A 20,627-nucleotide genomic window follows, 5' to 3' on the forward strand; every position below is an offset into this window, starting at 1 on the left:
CATGAGAAACACTGCTGTAAAGGGCAGGAGTGCCCATGGCCTAGAAGTTACTATACAGGAGGCCAATTAAGACAAAAGATTTTCTGCATAATGTGACTTTCTCATTCTGTGTTTCATTGATAAAGTCACAGAGCAGATTTATCAAGCTAAGCTCTGCTTGGGTATTGGGTCTTATCGGTGAGCTAAAATAATAACTCAATATTTTCACTTTGCTATATGACAAAGGAACAGTCTCAGAATAGTTAGAGTATCCGGTATTTGCCTGATCATTGATCCATAAACCATAAAAGTTGCCAGAGTGCTGGGTGGGATCTTTAAAAGCAACAGGGAACAAACAAAACTGCCCACACCATCTCAAATTCTTGGGTAAAAATATAACTTTCATTGCTGAACAATCACAGGCACGAAGGCGCTCCTGATGCGATTCAGACCTTCTGGGTCCTTAGTCTTAAGAATGCCTATGATTTAGAGGCCTATTTACTATTTTTCAAGGTTAAGAAAAAAATGTGACAAAACTTTAGCTTATTTAAAAAAAAAGTGACAGAATATTCCCATGCGTGGTTAGCAAGAGCAAGAATGACATTGTTCCATTCATTTTTAACAAAGCTAAAATACTTGAAATTTTTAACACAAGAAAATTGATCCATCGCTTCTGCTTATTAAATAAATGCTGAGCAGCTAAATGATTAGGTTAAGGATCTATGCAGTATGTGTCACAAGGAACATAGTAATTAGTAAAAAGTGTTGATTGCTGTACAGCTTTTGAGTTTTGCAAATGAGATTTTTAACATTTATGCTTATCACCCATCACTCTTACTAAAAGAAGGAAGCTAAGAGTTGTTACACCAAACTTAAGGAAGAATAAAATTCTGTACATGTAAGTACATCCCTTAAATTGATGGAGAACTGACGTATATTTAACAAAACCCACACATTTCTAAAAGCACTGGGTATGAAAATATGGAAGCCACTTATACCCTTAATGGGAATGCTTTAGGCAAATCTAGGATCTAGGGGCTGTGTTAAAAGAGGTACAGATTTGCAGGAGGAGATGGTAATTCTTCCAATTTACCAAGTACTGGTAAGGCACTGTATCATTGAATATGAGTCCAAAAAAGGGCAACTAAGTTGCTAAAGGCTATAAAATAAATCTTAATTATGATACAAGGCTGGCCAGGTTGGGGTTGTTTATGCCTTAAATGGAGGTTCAATCTCAATATTCATAAAGAGCTTTTTATAGTGAGAACGGTGAAGTTGTGGAATTCTCTTCTTGAATCAGTTGTAATAGCAGATTATCTTTAAGATATCTTCAAGAAGTGGTTAGATGCCTTTTTAGTAAGAAAGGAAATACAGTGCTACCGAAAATAGCAATAAGTACAAAGTATTCCGATTTCCACCTTGGAAGTCAGGAAGAAATTTTCACCATCAAGGCAAATTGGAGAGGCTTCAGATGGTTCTTGTGTGTCTTCCTCTGTATCAACTAGCAGTTAGGCAGGTTAAGCTCAATAGAGATTTTTTTTTAACCTATGTATCCCAAGACCTGTCAAAGATGTGCTCTGATGCTGGAGAGAACCGGAATATAATAAGACAGAGGAGGAGTGGTATGCATAAAGTCTTGACCCACACACACAGAAGGACCTGGTTGTACAGTTTATTTAACAAGATGCAAAGATGCCAACTGTTCTCCACATGTCTAAATAGCAGTGCCTGGAATAATATCTGGCTCGCTATAGTGGGTTCCCTGTAATGCCAGCAGTGCTGCATAGCAGTAAACATGAAAAAAAATAACAAACATTTCCTAAAATGGCTGCTTTAAGTGCCACAGAACGTAGAATCTCCATTCTGTGGATAAAAGTACCCAAGTGGCACAGATCGTAGATTCTACATTCTGCTGCACTTCCAGGCTTTTAAAGCCGCTTCTTTGCTCCTTAATTGTTCCCCAGCCTCTGAGTAATGAGCGGAGGGAGGGCGACCACCCACTGGATGATGACAGAAGACAGTTTCCTCTTCATCCCTTTGACCTTCGTCCTCTTCCAGATGGATCTGTCTGCCCACTACCCCAGGTTAGTGTAACACACACACACAAACACACACTTGTTACACTAATACACACTCATATTTACACTTACTCACACATACATTTTTGGGGGATCGGGGGGGCTTTAGCACATTCACAGCACTCTCACATACTTGCATACACACACAGACACACAACCCACAATTTGCCAAGTGTACACATGCATATACCCACTTGGCAAATTGTATGGCTTTTTTTTTATTGCATCATGGGTTTTTGCCTGAAAAAAATGTTTTATTGCCATTAAAAATAGAGTATTCGCTAACTGCACCATCCCTTTTGTATGTTATATTTTATTTTGGGTGATTTTGGTGCATCTTTAGTGATTTTATTGCATTTCTAGCCACTTTATTGTATTTTCAGTTATGCATAAGTGTTATACAAATTGCATAAGTTATGCATAAAGTTACTCCAAAACGTACGCAATTTATGTAACTTTCACAATAACTGCTTAGAAAACTACGTAGCTTTCCTAGAAACTTGCGTATCAACCAAAAGACCCCACAGAGAAGCTTTGCAGAGACAAACTCCACTTATAAGCATATTAATTATTTATTTTAATTATTAATATGAAGTAACATCAGGTGTTTATATCGGGATCTGTTTACTGAATTATATCAGCATCTTCTATATGAACTTTCCAGAAGGAGAATCCAGCAACATCATTGGGCCCTTAAGCTTACACAATTTACATAACTTAAGTAAACACGTTACTTTCAAATAAACTTACGTATAAACTCCACTGACCCCCCCAATTAAAATACTGAATTATTAGCACATTAATTATTTTTACTGTGTTTATGAACTACTACTGATTAGTTATTGGGCCCCACAGCAATATCATTGGGACCCTAAACTTATGCAGTTTATGTAACTTATGCAAAATCATACGTAAATTTAGGAGAAACTCCACTGACCCCCTATTAACTGAATGACTTATTAGCACATTAATTAATTGAACTCAAACTTAATAGGACAATAGGCAGCAGCAAACCCTAAGGTTGGAATTTGGATATGTCTTTTACCCAGAAACATCTGGAGGGCCAAATGTTTCACTGTTTTAAGTTAACTTGCCAAACTTGTTGGACTCTCATTTTAATAAACTGGAGATCACATTTTAACTTGTACCCTTTAGTAAATATGCCCCCATGTGTTTGTAGTGGTCAGGTCAGAGTGGAGAATCTGAGGTACTGAGTGCAGCATGGTGATCCAGATGTCATGCCAGGTAGGCATGGAACCCCCTCACCATTGCTACACGCTTCTCTGCCTGTGAGGGGCTTATTACAGTAGGTTGGACATGGGGAGGCACTGCTGGTGAATAGAGTGAGTGAAGTGAATTAATTTGAGGACAAGCTGTATCAGTTAATTGTGAAAGCAAAACAGTGCTGCAATATCACTGCAATATGCTTCCTATTTATTTTAGGCTATTCTACCTATTCTGTCTTTGTGGTAGGAATCTGACAGCTGTGGTCTGCCCTTTACATACTCAAAAAATCAAGGGCATAAAGTTTGGCTGGATGCAAATGACCAGTAAATGCTCCCTGCTGATTGGTTGCTATAGGTGACTAAACTAGTAGCAACCATAGAACCTTTTATTACAATTCCCCTATGTCTAATAAAAGACACAACATTTGGCCAGGTGCAGCTCTCCATATCAACCAATATGATATGTGCTTTTAAACAGGCAACCAGTAAATGTTTCTTGATGATTGATTGTTATAGGTGACTATACAGGTTGCACTTTTTGTTTTGTCCTACCTACGTATTACCCTGGGGCAGTGTGTAGTTTGACATACAGATAAACTCCTCCCTTCATCAATTCACTGAGACAGGTTGGTAGGCTTCAGTTTATTAACAAAGGGGAAGGTGTGAAACTAGGGAAATGAAAATATGGCAGCATTTACTATAAACATACCCCCCAACTGTCCCGCTTTGAGCGGGACAGTCCCGCTTTCTATAGCGCATCCCACTGTCCCGGATAGTTCCCTGAATGTCCCGCATTTCCGTAATAGATTACGAAAATGCGGGACATTCATAGAACGATCCTCGACAGCAGGATGAGAGGTCTTAAGCTGAGTGCTCCGACTCCTTGCGCTGCTTCTCTTTTGTGGCTCCTTCTCCGGCTGTCCCAGGCCCTTTTATAAGGTTGCGCCCGTGTGTAATGACGTCACACGTACACACGGGGCGCAACCTTATAAAAGGGCCTGGGACCACCGGAGAAGGAGCCACATAAGGAGAGAAGCAGCGCAAGGAGTCGGAGCGTGTATGGGGGGCTCTGTGTATGGGGGGCTCTGTGTATGGGGGCACTGTGTATGGGGGGCACTGTGTATGGGGGGGCTCTGTGTATGGGGGGGCTCTGTGTATAAAGGGTACTGTGTATGGGGGGCACTGTGTATGGGGGGGCTCTGTGTATAAAGGGTACTGTGTATGGGGGGGCTCTGTGTATAAAGGGTACTGTGTATGGGGGGCTCTGTGTATGGGGGGGCTCTGTGTATGGGGGGCTCTGTGTATGGGGGGCACTGTGTATGGGGGGCTCTGTGTATGGGGGGGCTCTGTGTATGGGGGGCTCTGTGTATGAAGGGCACTGTGTATGGGGGGCTCTGTGTATGAAGGGCACTGTGTATGGGGGGCTCTGTGTATGAAGGGCACTGTGTATGGGGGGCACTGTGTATAAAGGGTACTGTGTATGGGGGGCTCTGTGTATGAAGGGCACTGTGTATGGGGGGCTCTGTGTATGAAGGGCACTGTGTATGGGGGGAACTGTGTATAAAGGGTACTGTGTATGGGGGGCTCTGTGTATGAGGGGTACTCTCTATGGGGGAAATTGGAGGCACTGTCTATGGGGTCAAGTGGGGGCACTTTCTATGGGGGGTACTGTCTCCCCTGTGTGGGGGGGCAAAACTAATAGATAGTTATAACTCACTTATAACTGACTGCCTTCTCTCTATATTTGTATTTTATATGTAGGAGTTGCTATATTGTTTTCCTTAGGTAGTACAGTATGAGGGTATAGCACATTTGCATCTGATCCCGCCATTTCAACTATATAAAAGGAGTATGAGTATGTGGGGTGTGTTAATTGGACGTGGCCACAAAAGTGGGCGTGGTCAAAAAAATTGCCGCACTGCGCGCGCCAAATCTTTTTGTCCCTCTTTTCGGTTTTCGAATGTTGGGAGGTATGTATACAGCATAAAGTACAGTAAACAAAATATTATGGTTCATATAATGTACAAACATATAAGAGATGAGGGGCATCCGAGTAGGAGTAAGGCCTAGATGCCTGGGCAAGAACGGATGTGCCATGAGGTAACTGCACATAAACAGTTATAAACCCGAACTAAGGCATAAACAAGATATATATCTGCTTGTATTAATTATCTAGGGACTAGGGATGATAATACCTACCAACGATGCATACACAAGATGGATGGAGTAGGATTTATGCAGGATGACAATGGAGCTGTTAACACGGTTAAGATGGGAACTATAATGAACCTTTTCCTGTATTACCCATGGTCACATGGTAAAGTACAGTAAGCTGAAAAGGACATTTTTTAAGCTATCACAACCTATACCTTAAGAAACCACTAGGTGGTGCAATGAAACAGTAAAACAATGCTGGAGGCATAACAGTAATGTTTAGGATTTAATTCATATTACACTGTCTCCTGTTTATTGCTTTGGAAATACTTTTATCATGATCCTGTGGTTGCATTCATTTTGTATCTAAGGCTGCATATGTGACTTACATGACCAATGATCAGATAAGCTGTATGTTCTTACATACTGCAAGTTAATTTTTCTATATTAAAGTGAAAAAAAATGCTTGAGTGTGCCCCTTTGTAATGTATACACCTTTTAGAGAACCATATAAATAACTTTCCTGTGTGGAGGCAGCACTTCCATGAATAATTGTACCCCCCCACCCATCACTCCTAATTGGAACACTGCATTCTGCAGGTCTGAAGTGGAGCACAGAGACCTGTGGACATTTGCACAGGTCTTCAGGGTCGGACTGGCCCACCAGGATTGCAGGAAAACTCCCGGTGGGCCCAGGTGTAAGTGGGCCCTCCTGCTCCTGACCATTTGGCCGGTTTCATGGTCATTCCCTATTTTTGAATGGGAACAAAGAGGAGAAATAGATGGAAGAATAGACGTTAGCATGTAAGTAAAAGAAACTAGGAGAATAAATATATTGGGTGAGGAAAGGAGGAAAAATAGTTTGGAGAGTGGGCCTAGGGTCTAAGGTTTGCTGTTGGGACCCTGGGATCCCTGTCCAACACTGGTCATAATAATTGTTGAGGTACCAGCTGATGTCCCCTTTTGATACCACAGGCATGGCAACTGTAGGAAGATTATGATTACCAATAAAAAGGATATTTCTTCTTGTATACCCCTTTGTAAAAATCACAGGATTAATACTTACAAAAGAAAAGAGTATTTATTTAAAATAAATTACAAAGACACATCTTCAAAAATGGTCTTCATGTGCTGGATAGTGGGAGACAAAGAGAGCAGTCCTTTAGAATGGTATTCTTCAGTCTTTGAAATACAGATGCATTGAGACCCTTTAGATCCTCCCATTGTCTAGTCAGGTAATCTCAAATCCAAATTTCTTCTCATCCCAAAATAGTTTGTGTTTTTTTTAAAGCTCTTGGGGGCAACACAGGATGACTTTTGAAAATATACATTGACATTTTAGGTCAGTTTTTAAATTAAGATAATACAACATATGCAACATATTAATAACTCTTTCTTAATAATTATATAACATATATGGATGGTTGGAGGCCAAGGTGTTATGTAACTATAACTCACAATATGGATGGGTAACAGAGGTTATTAACTTAAGTAGGAACTTATTTATTGAATAGATCTACATAGGAGCAGTAACAGACAACAGTGCAGGTCTCCAGTATATCACCTGTTAGCTTATACTCACAATACTTAGTCACATTGACTTTATCCCTGCAAGACAACAATGAACTACTCCCAGCTTTTAGGTTATACTTCACCCAAGTGGAACCCAGGCAATTCACTATCTAGCCCTGAGCCTCTACACTGGGAACCCTACTCTGGGCAACAGTACACCTGGGATAATAATCCCTCTAAGATCCTTGTCGGAGCCAGAAGATGCTCACTAGCTAACCCTATCTGTTACACCTAGTGTGAATTTTAACAGAACTTGCCTGGCCTGTCTAGGTCTATCTTGAATCCAGGAGATCTAACAGAGGACCCCCTATAGCTGTCTAAATAACTAAGGGACTGGCAGTGAAAAAGGGGCATAATTTACCAGTCCCCTACATGTGGATTGCAACACTTGTAAAGACCTGCAGGGTGGGACTGGGGGGTGAAGGGCCCACTTTGCAGGGCCCCCCACCCGATGTCCTCCCCCGAGCGTGGAAATTTAACGCGCCAGGGGAGGAACAGTCGGGCAGGGGGAGCACCGGCTAGGGTCGGGTCTGGGCCGCTGGGGCCCACCAGGATTTTTCCCGGTGTCCCGCCAGTTCGACCCTGGGCCTAGGTTTTGATTTTATGTGCAATTGTAATTAATGATTTAAAACTCTGAACATTTACAAATTAGGAAAACTCTCAAACATTTTATAGGCACAGACAAGTTTGTTCTAACGCAACAAAAATGAATACACTATTATAGTATAGGCTTCTTCTCCTTCTCTAATAACAGGAGCTTACCAGTGAAATCAGTTTACTGTAGTGTTCCTAGCTAAAACAACCAATCACAACTGCAACAATATCAATTTTATTTGAATTAACATTAAAGCAAGTGGGTGGGTGGGCCAGACATAAATGTTCCTCTAGTTCTTCACATATACTGTTCGATGACAACTGGCAAGTGTCCCTAAAAATTACCTTCCTTATATACCCTCCTGGATTCCCAGTGCCTGTTGCTAGCCTTTTGTCAATCCTACTTACCGATCTCAACCTGTGCTACTCTGTTTAGCCGTACAGCTTATTCCCCTTTCACTAGAATCTGCCTAGCATCTCAAATATTCCCATGCTCCAGGGGCCTTATGCACCACCAGGTTCCATTATATAAGGAGCTTGCCTTAATTGCAGCTATGTTGTAAAAGCTGTTTTATTTTCCTAAGTTTGTTGATTCTTAAGGTTGCCACACATTGGCCTTTTTTGCATGGTAGTGTTGTATGGGCCTTTACCCACAGCTTTACCCATGGGGTTAGTTTGGAGCAACATTAGCAAGTCACGAGCCACACTCTGTCCAATGAGGGAATGCTGGGTTGAGACTTAGGGTAACTTAGGGTCAGATTTTAGCCCTTTTAGCCCTTCATTATGAAAAACACCAAGAACTTAGAAGGGGGCATTAAGCATGATGGGCCAGTAGGCCTGATGTAGGATCAAAATTTAACAAGAGGGATTGTGACTGTTTTAGTGGGTAACTCTGTGTGATGCCACAAGAGTTGTAATTAACCCATTATTATAGGCAATATTTGATATGCTCCTAATGATGAGTTTGAATCTGTGGCTAGGAGATCACTGTTGAAATAATATATTTCAGATCTTGATACATAAATAATAATTTTAAGTACTTTTAATGTTTCTTTGTTTTTTAGAATACCCTTGTATTTAAGTGTTTTTTACTATTTGAGCTAATAAAAGCTATGTTTTAAATTCTCAATAATATGCCATACTCTAGGAAACCAGCGTCTCGTTATCACACGTGAGTTTAATGCTAATGTCACTTTGTTTGATATATGTATACAAGTACACATACATATATATTTTGTATATATGTATACAAATACACGCTATTTGTGTTAAGCACTGATATTGCTAATTCACTTAGAATATATCTGACTTAATAAATAAGCTTATAAGAGACATCTCATATATAGAGATGTAGCGAACCTCGCAAAAAAAGTTCTCGAACCCGTTCGCGAACTTCCGCCAAAAAGTTCGAACGTTCGCGAACTTTGCGAACCCCATAGACTTCAATGGGAAGGCGAACTTTAAAACCTAGAAAAGCCATTTCTGCCCAGAAAACTGATTTTAAAGTTGTTTAAAGGGTGCCACGACCTGGACAGTGACATGCCGGAGGGGGATCAAGGGCAAAAAAATACGTTGTTGACACAGCGTTGCGTTTTGTGCTGTAAAGGGCACAAATCACACTACATTCCTAAACTTGTGTAATAAACTGCTTTAAAACGTCCGGCGTCTACATGCCAATCAAGTCGTGTAAAGGTTAGGGCCGGTTCACACGCAAAGACAAAACGCCGCCTTTACTGCAACGAAAAAAAATGCAAAAAGCTTTAATGATACCGTCAAGTGAGCGAATAATAGCTTTTGCTAGTTGCTTGTCACCTCCAGGACGTTCGTCCTCTCGGTGGGAATATTTCTGTAGTGGTGTGTTTAGCAGTCACCGTGCTTGTGCGCACGTGCACGGTCAGGCAGAGGTAATTCAATGTCAGTGAAGTGAACCAAAAAACACAGATTCTGCAGTGTGGGCCCAGTTTTGGACTACTTTATTGATCACCTGCGGTGACCATAAAAGATACAATTTTGCCGCTGTTGCAGAACCCTGAAAAATCAGGCATGTGTACATTCCTGAAAAATTATGTTTTTTTTGTCGCAGCCACTGAAGCACAGAGGCCAGAAAAAATATGGCATATAAATGCTGAAAATAATCGTTTTTTTGTCGCAGGCACTGAAGCACAGAGGACAGAAAAAATATGTTAGATACATGGTATCACAACCATACCGCAGGCAGAACCTTTAAAATAAACTAAGATAGTGTACCAAGCACTGATCAACCATGTTTTAACAGCGACTCGAATTTCGATAGCTGCACATTGTAAAACTCCAACGCCAGCCTGACTGTCCCTTCTCAGCCTGTCAGTTACAGCTTCTAATGCTAACAGACATCTACTGCACAAATATGGCCACCCCCTCATAGAGGGACATGGGGGATCAGATAGGGAATGTAAAAGCTTGGACAAATATATGTTAGATAAATGTTGAAAATATTTGTTTTTTTGTTGTCACAGCCACTGAAGCACAGAGGCCAGAAAAACTCAGGATTTACCTGTTCAAAAAGGAGGATGCTAAAGGACAGCTGTGTGTGGAGTCATGCGGCGTGCAGAGAAGGTCAGCTGCATGGGGAGTCAGAACAAGTCTTCCGGCGTGCAGTAACCCTCTGAGATCCATGCCTCAAACCAGTAGGATTTGCACCCTAGTTTGTACGGTGGCGGAGGAGGACGCTAAAGGACAGCTGTGAGTGGTGTCAAGCGACTTGCAGAGAAGGACAGCTGCATGGGCAGTCAGAACAAGTCTTCCGGCGTGCAGTAACCCTCCAAGATCCATGCCTCATTCATTTTAATAAAGGTCAGGTAATCCACACTTTTGTGACCTAGTGTCAAGCCAAGCGAGTCCGACGGGATTGCCACCCACAAGCACCTCACACTAGGCTGGAGGCTTAACCTGAGAGTGAGACAGGAAGCGCAGCAGTGGAGAGAGGCTGGAAGTCCAAATAGCGAAGTACCGAAGGAGTAAGCGAAGGCGAAGTCAAAACAGGTCCGGGTCAAGGCAGGCAGCAGGGTTCAGAAGCGGAGAGTCAGGGAGAGGGTCAAAATCACAAAGTTTCAATCCGAAGTTATTGCTAGGCACACAAAAAGCGATAACCGAGCAAAGTGTACTATTTCAAATGGGTTTTTAAATCTCCCGCCGACGTAGCGAGCGTCATGACGTCATCGCGCATGCGCGCGTCAAGTACAAGCGTTGCGCATGCGCGCGCTGGAACGCAAATGGCGCATGCGTTCCACTCGCCGAGCGCTATGCGCTGGAGGGACTCGGCGGCGGCGGAGGTCCTTCTCCTTAAATCTCTTGATACGGGGGTCCTTCAACAGGCATGACAGCATGAAAGACCCCATTCTCACAAGGTTGGATGCAGAGGTATCCATCTCCCCTTCCTCATTATCAAGGATTACGTCCTTATCCACCACGGTCTCCTCCCCCCAGCCACGTACAAGACCAGGGGTCCCCAAAAGGTGACCACAAGCCCCCTGGGAAGCCTGCTCCTGTTGGTCTTCCTCCTCCACAAAGCCACCTTCCTCCTCTGACTCCACTTCTGACACCTCTCCCTGCATTGCAGCAGGTGCCTGGGCTCGTTCTGGTGATTGCGCCCACAAATCGTACTCCTGCTCCTGGTCACGCTGGTCTACGGCCTCATCTGTCACTCGTCGCACGGCACGCTCCAGGAAGAACACAAAGGGTACTAGGTTGCTGATGGTGCCTTCAGTGCGACTAACCATATTTGTGACCTCGTCAAAAGGGCGCATGAGCCTGCAGGCATCACGCATAAGCACCCAGTAATGGGGGAAAAAAATCCCCAGCTCTGCAGATCCAGTCCTACCACCCAGTTCAAATAGATATTCGTTAATGGCTCTTTGTTGTTGCAGCAGACGTTCAAACATGAGGAGCGTTGAATTCCAGCGAGTCTGGCTGTCACAAATTAAACGCCTGACTGGCAAGTTGCGCCGCCGCTGAATGTCAGCAAGGCGTGCCATGGCTGTGTAGGAATGTCTGAATTGGCCAGACACCTTCCTGGACTGCCTGAGAATGTCCTGCAATCCTGGGTACTTTGAGACAAACCGTTGGACTATTAAATTTAGAACATGTGCCATGCAGGGCACATGTGTTAAATTGCCCAGTCTAAGTGCTGCCAACAGATTGCTTCCGTTGTCACACACCACTTTTCCAATTTTCAGTTGGTGTGGGGTCAGCCACCGATCGGCCTGTGAGTGCAGAGATGACAGGAGTGCAGATCCAGTATGGTTTTTGCTTTCCAGGCACGTCATGCCCAAGACAGCATGACAACGGCGTACCTGGCACATCGAATAGCCTATGTGGAGCTGGGGGTGCACAGGTGTGGAGGAGGACACAGCAGCAGAGGAGGAAGAAGCCGAGGAAGAAGCCAAGTTAGAAGACGAGTTAGAGAGCAAAGGAGGAGTAGAGGTAGTGGCAGACGCGCATGCAACCCGTGGCGGTGACACGAACTCCACTGTTGTTGAACCACGCATTCCTTGCTTCCCAGCCATAACCAGATTCACCCAGTGGGCAGTGTAGGTGACATACCTGCCCTGACCATGCTTGGAGGACCATGTGTCAGTAGTCATATGGACCTTTGCCCCAACACTAAATGACAGAGATTCAGTGACTTGGCTCTGCACATGCTGGTACAGGTGTGGTATTCCCTTCTGGGAAAAAAAATTGCGGCTGGGTACCTTCCACTGCGGTGTCCCAATTGCTACAAATTTGTGGAAGGCCTCAGAGTCCACCAGCTGGTATGGTAAAAGCTGGCGGGCTAAGAGCGCAGACAAGCCAGCTGTCAGACGCCAGGCTAAGGGGGTGACTCGGAGGCATTGGCTTTTTACGCTCAAACATGGCCCTCAAAGAAACTTGGCTGGGGGCAGATGAGCAAGAACTTGTGGTCAAGGTGGAAGGCGGAGTGGAGGGTGGTTGAGACGGGTCAAGGACAGCAGAGGTAGAGCAGTAAGATGCTGGACCAGAAGGAGGGTGGCTTTGAGTTTGGCTGCTGCCTTTGAGGTGTTGCTCCCATAGTGCTTTGTGTTTGCCGTTCATGTGCCTTCGCATAGCAGTTGTACCTATGTGGGTGTTGGGCTTCCCAAGACTCAGTTTCTGACTGCACTCATTGCAAATTACAGCGCTTTTGTCAGAGGCACAAACATTAAAAAAATGCCACACTGCTGAGCCTTTTGATGCGGGCTTTCTAGCGGTAACAGTAGAAGCTGGCGGGTGCGTTGGCTGGCTGACCACAGGTGCCGATTCATGTTGTTGCCCTACTGTTCCCTGCGAGCTGTCCCTGCTTCTTCTAAGTCTTATTCTCCTCCTGCCTCTCTGACTCTCCGTCTCTCCATCTGAACTATCCTCCTCTTGCTCTCTTCTTGTGGGCACCCACAAAACATCAATCTCCTCATCATCATTCTCCTCAGATGCATCAATTTCTTCTGACAGCTCACAGAAGGCAGCAGCAGCGGGGACCTCATCACACCTTATGTCCATCTCTGTTGTGTTGCCTGCCTGAGTTATATCTGGTGTAACATCTCCTTCATCTTCTTCTGGCAATAATGGTTGCGCATCACTCATTTCAACAAACTCATGAGTAAATAACTCCTCTGACTCTAGTGATGAAGGGGCGGCGGTGGTGGAGGAAGTGGTAGGTGGGGTGTCCATAGCAGAGGAGGATGAGGATGTTGTGGCAAAGCTAGAAACTGTAGAGGATGGGGTGTGCTGTGTAAGCCAGTCAACTACCTCTTCAGCATTTTGGGAGTTCAGGGTAAGTGCCTTCGGAACACTGGGCAATTTCCTAGGGCGACAGGATATCATAGCAGCACGGCCCCTAGTGCCTCTGCGTGGCGGCCTGCCTTTGCCTGGCATTTTTTTTATTTTTACAAAACAACAACAACTTGGGTGATGTTTCTGGACACGGAATTATTATTGTTATTTAGACAAATTGTGAAAAAGATCACACAGCTAGGTGGCACTTGGTTGCAGACACCGGGCAACAAGGCCTGCAAGGGCAACGTATACAGTAGTGGATACGGAATATTTTATTGCTGGTGGAAAACCGTCACTCAGGTGATGTTTCTGGACACGGAATTATTATTGTTATTTAGACAAATTGTGAAAAAGCTCACACAGCTAGGTGGCACTTGGTTGCAGACACCAGGCAACAAGGCCTGCAAGGGCAACGTATACAGTAGTGGATACGGAATATATTATTGCTGGTGGAAAAACATCACTCAGGTGATTTTATTGCAATGCAATGTCACTACTATGTGTAACGTGTTTGGTGCACTACTATGAGCAGCACGCCTGTCTCCAACGCAGTCAGCAGATGAGATCAGCAGAACAGCTGCCCACAGCAGCTACATACAGAGCAGTAGAAAGGGAGAGATATAGCATCTCAGTTATCCCCAAGCTTATTTGTTTCACAATCACCATCGGTAAATACATCTTGGCTTAGATATAAAGGGAACTATCGGTGTGGTAGAAGGGTATGCAAAGCGTGTCAATATCTTAAGATATCTAAAGAGTTTAGGAGTACCTTGACAGGGAAAATATACACAATTAAACGATACTTTAACTGTATTTCAAAGAGAGTCGTATATTTGATTACATGTGAGTGTGGGGCCCAATACGTGGGGAAAACGATACACAGAGTAAGTGAACGCATTTTAGAACATGCCTCAGCCGTAGAGAGGAAGGACACTCGGTCGGCCCTAGCTAAACACTGTATAGAGCAACATAATGGTAATTTAAATTTCTTCTTTCAGATTATAGATACTCCAGCCTTAAACTTGAGAAAGGGTGATTTTGAGAAAAGACTTTTAAGGAATGAAGCATTTTGGATCTATCAGTTAGGCACAATGGAAACACAGGGGGGTATGAATAGAGACTGGGAATTGACATGTTATTACTAATTTTTTGGAATAATTAAATGATAATAATAGGAATGAATAATAATGTGATACTCGGAAGTCCATGTATTTCTCCTATATTTGTATTTTATGATATGATTCTGTATTTTTTGGATTGTGGTAATGTTTTTATTATACCTGTGAAGGGTTAATTATGATGGGGGGTGGAGTCCGGTTCGAGATAAAAGGTACCTCCTCTAAAGGGTTGTATGCAGCTTTTGAGAAAGTGGCGTGACGCCACGAAACGCGTCAAGCGTATTACCCTGATTGTTTTGGCACTCGCATATGCTTTTAATTGATTACAATAAATAGTGTTTTTATTCAGCGACGTTGAAACTGCTCCGTATACTTTATTGTTCCTTGAATGCATGTCTGGCCACTATGCTGAAAGTCTGTAAGAAGGTACTGTGTCCCTGACAAGAAGGAAGAAGCAGGGCAGTAGGCATCAGGCTGGGGCACAGTGACCTCGGGAATCTAAACTGTTCAGGTGTTTCACTCTGAGTAAATATTCACCAGTCAATTTTTTTTTTGGTTTAAGAAGTAACACAATGTGAGGGACTGGACAATTCCTTAAAGGCAGACTAAACCAGGACAAGCAGTCTGTGTCATTTATAATCAAATTCTGAAAACTACAAAGCGTGGTTCTGCTCAAACAGTAAAAGAATTTTGTCTTAGTATTTGGGATGTAGAAGATAATGGGCCTGATTCACTAAAGTGCGATAAAAATTATCGCACGCTTTTTTACGTTAAATAAGTCACGATAATTAGCGCGCAATTCACCATAGTATTATCGCATGCGATAAGTCGCCATTTTCGCATGCGGTATTTTTTGAGCTAGTTTTAGCGCATGCGTTAATTTCCGCGCTGAAAAGAATACGATCGCATGATTCACTATAACTTTGGCGCACTAAATATCGCATTCGGCTATGCGAAAATTAACACCTACTATAGGGAGGTGAAAAATTATAGAAAAGTACAGTAAATTATTTTTTTGCAATAAAATATGGACTTACAGTGTTATTTATTCAAGTATGTGTCTTTTTACTCAATTTTACTAAAGTCTTGGCATGTATGGAATTTTGCTACTAATATATAGTACTATAGCGGTGAATATGTTGATTTTTTTATCGCGATTTTGTAATCTCGCGACTTGCGGACATTTTGTGGCGATTTTGTAATCTCGGGACATGTGCGACTTGGGGCCATTTTGTGTCATTGAGCCTGCAGCCACCAAACTGAGAGGACCATGCCTGGGGTTTCTGATCTGCTTCCAGGGGAGAGGCGCTATATCATCAGCATGCTCCTGTGTGCAGGATATGACGACCCGCGCTGGGGGACTTAGCGGTCCACGAGAGGAAGAGGGCAATCCTGGGCGAGCTAAGAGAGGGTTTGCTCGCCGGGTTTGCCCTTGATGTGGACCCCCGCCAGCTCCAGCGTCTGTGGTCTGACCTGAAGCGCAGGAGTCCACAACTGGTTGCTAAAATTGCGGAAGGTAATTATTGTACTTTATTATGCTTTTATAGTTCAGTAAAAGATTTAGCAAGTAATTTGAACTAAAGGTACAAATGTAAGAAATGTCAGGGATGATGAAAGTAACATAGTAACATAGTAAGTTGGGTTGAAAAAAGACATCCGTCAATCACGTTCAACCATAATGCCAGTGAGGAACTGAAACGTTGCTCACAATAAACCTCTGAATATTATTTCACATCTTTGTGACTCCTTGTCAAAATCCTGTGTGTGCTGTCACCCCATGCCTGTCTAGATTTTGTTTTGCCACAGGCACCCAGGTATTATTGTTCCTTATGGTGTGCAGCTTCCCAGCACTTCCTATTGTATATATATATATATATACACATCTATTTTCAAATACATATGCATAAATAAGTTTAAAGCAGGGGGGAAGCAGCAGGGAGCGGCCCATAGTGTGAGTCATTTGGGGAAGGGCCACGAATGTTTTAGGGGGCCCTGGCTAACAATGTCTGTGTGTCCTTTGTATTGATGTGAGGGTTCACAGGGGGAGGGGCCATTGGGGGCGTGGGAGGAGGGGGGCCCAAAAAATGTTGTTGTGAGGGGCCCCGTTATTTATGATGGTGTATGAATGTATATATATATATATATATTTATATATATATAATATATTACACAAAATAACATCTTGCAATAATATTTCACAGAACTTCAGCTGGCGCCTCCTCCCCAGGCCCTCCCCAGGCCCACCCCAGGACCAAGCAAGGCCCCAGGACCCAGCAAGGCCCCTGAGGCCCCAGGACTGAGCCAGGCCCCCGAGTCCCCAGAGGCTGAGGAGGCAGAGGAGGCCCCCGAGGCCACGGAGGCCATGGAGGCCCCGCCCCCCCTTTACTCCTCCCCCAGTTTGACCCCAGTTTCCCCGGCCCTTGGGTTCCCCCCCAGCCCCCCGGATCCCGGCCACCAGGTTCTCCTGCCGACAAGGGAAGATCACGTCGGTCCATGCAGGAGGACCTGGACAATATGAAGGCCGAGCTGGCCCAGCTCCGGGGGGAAATTGCTGAACTGAGGAGGGATGTTTTGAACTGAGTAATGTCTCATTATTTTTCCTTCCTTGATATGGTATTCTATACTTTCATGTAGTTTCCCCTACACGCTTACATTTATCTTAAATGTTGCAGAATGTCTGTGAACGTTTGCTATTTGGATTTTAATGGTACAATTTTAATTATGTGTTAACTTACCTTTTGCAAATTTTTTTAAATTCTCCAGAGCACTTGACAAAAATTCCCGAATTTCTCATTCAATCATCGCATCTGGGTCTGAAGAGCCTACTGGCTGTGCCATTGAGTTTTCAGAGAGCACAGCAAGTAATTCACAGAGGAATATTCTTTTCAACATTCTGAGAGAAAAAAATCATAAAAGTCATAAATTCTTGCTTTAAAGTTATTGCATTCATTATAAATCATATTTCAAGCACAAGTAAAAACGTTTTTATAAACAGTACCAAATTATGTTATTTATATAGTAAATAATGGACCCTTTATTGTAAAATATAAGGATATTATAAGTTACTGAGCAGTTCCATGACTATATAAAAGCACAAGGCCGAAGGCTAAGTGCTTGGATACAGGTTATGGAACTCAAAGTGACTATAACTTATAACAGATATGATTTACAGGATATTCAGGGCTGTTGTGCATTATAAATAGATAATTTCTTTGCAAACATAGGTTACTTACCGATAACAAAGAGAAGCCAAAATAAAATAAAACTTAGACCAGTAGTTTATATGTCTTTTACATTGAGCCTGTTTAACAAGGGTGGCAAAATTAAGCCTGAAACAAAAAATAGTGTAGGGGATGGAGAGTTAACCTTCCCCTACTGTATAAGTGGAGCCTATGCCCCAGAGGGAGATGTGTTTCCATTGACCCAGGAGTGTTAAGGGAGGATCCTAGTCTATAAAAGGGGAGAGATCCCAACATTCAACCCATTACCTTTATAACTGGCTAACGTGGTACAAAAAACTTTACCCGGTACCTGTCATATCACTGACACAATTCCAGTGGAGGCACACATCTAGGGAAACTGGCACATCACTGCGGATTAAGTGACACTGTTACATCTCCCTCCTGTCATGTCCCTATGGGGCTTTGGGATTTTTAAAACTTTTCATCCTATTCAAGGACCTGCAGTTAACATAGATTGTTGCAATAGCTGTCTTACTAACAACACCTGTCTGTAGGCTTCTTCATCCTTTTTTAAAACAAAAACATGATTAAAAATTGCATTGCAAAGAGTTTGCATATGTTTTTGGAGTCTCACAACCTTTAAAAAGTCACAACTCCCTAAAGTGCATCTAGCTACACTGATAAAGGATTTGAGGGGAATCATAAGAAAATCAGTTATAGTTTTTATCATGAACGATTTTTCTGTTCAGATGATCTTTCCATCAATAAACCTAAGTAAAGGCAACACAGTGAGTCTCTCTATGCACCTTACATAGATAGAACCAAAGGGCAATGGGATTCAGTAATGCATATTGCAGAAATAAAAAGGAAGAGCAGTTTACCTTTCCAAATGGAGGTCTCTTTCTGTTACAGGCTGGACTTACTAATAGGCTGGTGGCTGGTTGAATCAACTTGCTTTTCACTTCAACAAAAAAGGGATAAGTATTTTTTATTAACTTTATTCAAAATCTTTGTGTTTTTTAACTGTTGGGTTTAATTTTTTCAAAAGTATTTTCTGTTTTTGGTGATAATTTACAAAGTTTGGTGAACTATAAGGCTTATAGCAGGTTTGCCAGAAGTTACATTCCATTGTAATTACCCTCAGTTTGAGGTGGGTGGGGTTTGATTAGTTCACCTGGACAGACTGTATAAATAGAGCTACTGGCACTCTAGTGGAGCTTGCTCTAGTGGTTGGTGCTCTGTAAGTGATTTCTTTTTAAGTGGGTGCTCTGATAGTGGAGTTATAAACACAGGAGTTACAAACAAAAGGAGTTTTAAACAAGGTACAATGTTTGTATTTATTTCAAGTCTTTCCACCTATTTTTGTTTAACTGTTTCTGTAACTGGGAGAATGAGTGGCAGCAACATTGAAGGTCTAACACAGTGCACAGCCTGCCACATGTATGCAGTTGTGGAAAAACAGTTCCAAAGTGCATACCTCTGTTGTGGTTGTGAGCGAATTGCCCTTTAGAGGCTTGCGTTAGAGCCCCAGAGGAACAAGTTGCAACACTGCGTTTGATTGACAATCTTGAGAGGAGCCTCTTGCTTACTGAGCAAGAGCTAGCGGGGTCAGATAGTTTGGAGGGAGGGGAGCAGCGAAAGGATGATGACAGTTGGACAATCTAGTGTGGAGAAAAGGAAGAGGAAAGCTGCGCCAGCGTTTGCACATCCCAACAGATTTGCCAGATTGTGTGAAGAAGATGGGAGTGTGAACTCTGGACTGGCGGTTCTAGATGAGGCTGATCTCTCTAACAGCCGGGAGACCAGTTTCTCTAGTAGTGGTGGGCAGGAGAGCAGAGCTAGGCCTAAACAGTTGGTGGTTATAGGGGATTCGATCATTAGGAAATTGGACAGGGTAATCTGTCGAGCGGATTGCTTCAACCGAACAGTTTTCTGTCTTCCTGGGGCCAGGGTTTGGCATGTAGTTGATCGGGTTGACAAATTATTTGAAGGGGTTGGGCATGTACCAGTCTTGGTACATATCGGTACTAACAACAAAATGAACGGTAGGTAGAGGACCTTAAAGAGTGAATTCAGGGATCTAGGCTCTAAGATTAAGGAGAGGTCCTCCAATGTAATTTTTTCGGAAATTTTGCCGGTGCCGCGTGCAAGTTTAGGGAGACAGCGGGAGCTTAGGGAGCTAAAGGCGTGGCTAAAGTCTTGGGGGTATATTTATCATGCTGTGTAAAAAGTGGAGTAAAACATCACCGGTGATGTTGCTCATAGCAGCCAATCCGATGCTTTGCTTTGATTTTTGAACTGTTGAAATCTAATTACTGATTGGTTGCCCTGGGCAACATCACTGGTAATGCTTTACTCCACTTTTTACATAGCATGATAAATATACCCCTTGGTGTAGGAAGGAAGGGTTTGAGTTCCTAGAGCACTGGGCTGACTTTTCTTTGGGGTACAATCTATACAGCCGCGATGGATTGCACCTCAATGGAAGGGGGTCTTCTGTGCTAGAGGAGAGAATGGTTAAGAGGCTGGAGGAGTGTTTAAACTAGACAAGGGGGGTGAGCTAGAGTTTTATGGGAAAGCTAGTGTAGACAGGGCAGTGGGACTAGCAAAGGGTTGTGGGGGAGGAGTGAGGGGGGCATATAGTTTATCAGATAAGGAGCTTCCGTTGTTACAAGGGAAACAGACTAATTTTCATCTTAGCTCTAACTCTCCGTTAGCTAATGTAAACATCAGAGGGAAAAGTAATAATCTCCGCTGCATGCTGGCTAATGCGCAAAGCTTGTTGGGTAAATTAGCGGAGCTGCAGGCTATTGCATGTATTGAAAATTATGATTTAATTGGTATCACTGAAACCTGGTGGGATGAAAAATGTGACTGGGCTGTGAATTTAAATTGTTATACACTTTTTTGGAGGGACAG

The sequence above is a fragment of the Xenopus tropicalis genome, chromosome 6 (assembly GCF_000004195.4).
Source record: "Xenopus tropicalis strain Nigerian chromosome 6, UCB_Xtro_10.0, whole genome shotgun sequence".
In the NCBI taxonomy this organism is placed as follows: Eukaryota; Metazoa; Chordata; class Amphibia; order Anura; family Pipidae; genus Xenopus; species Xenopus tropicalis.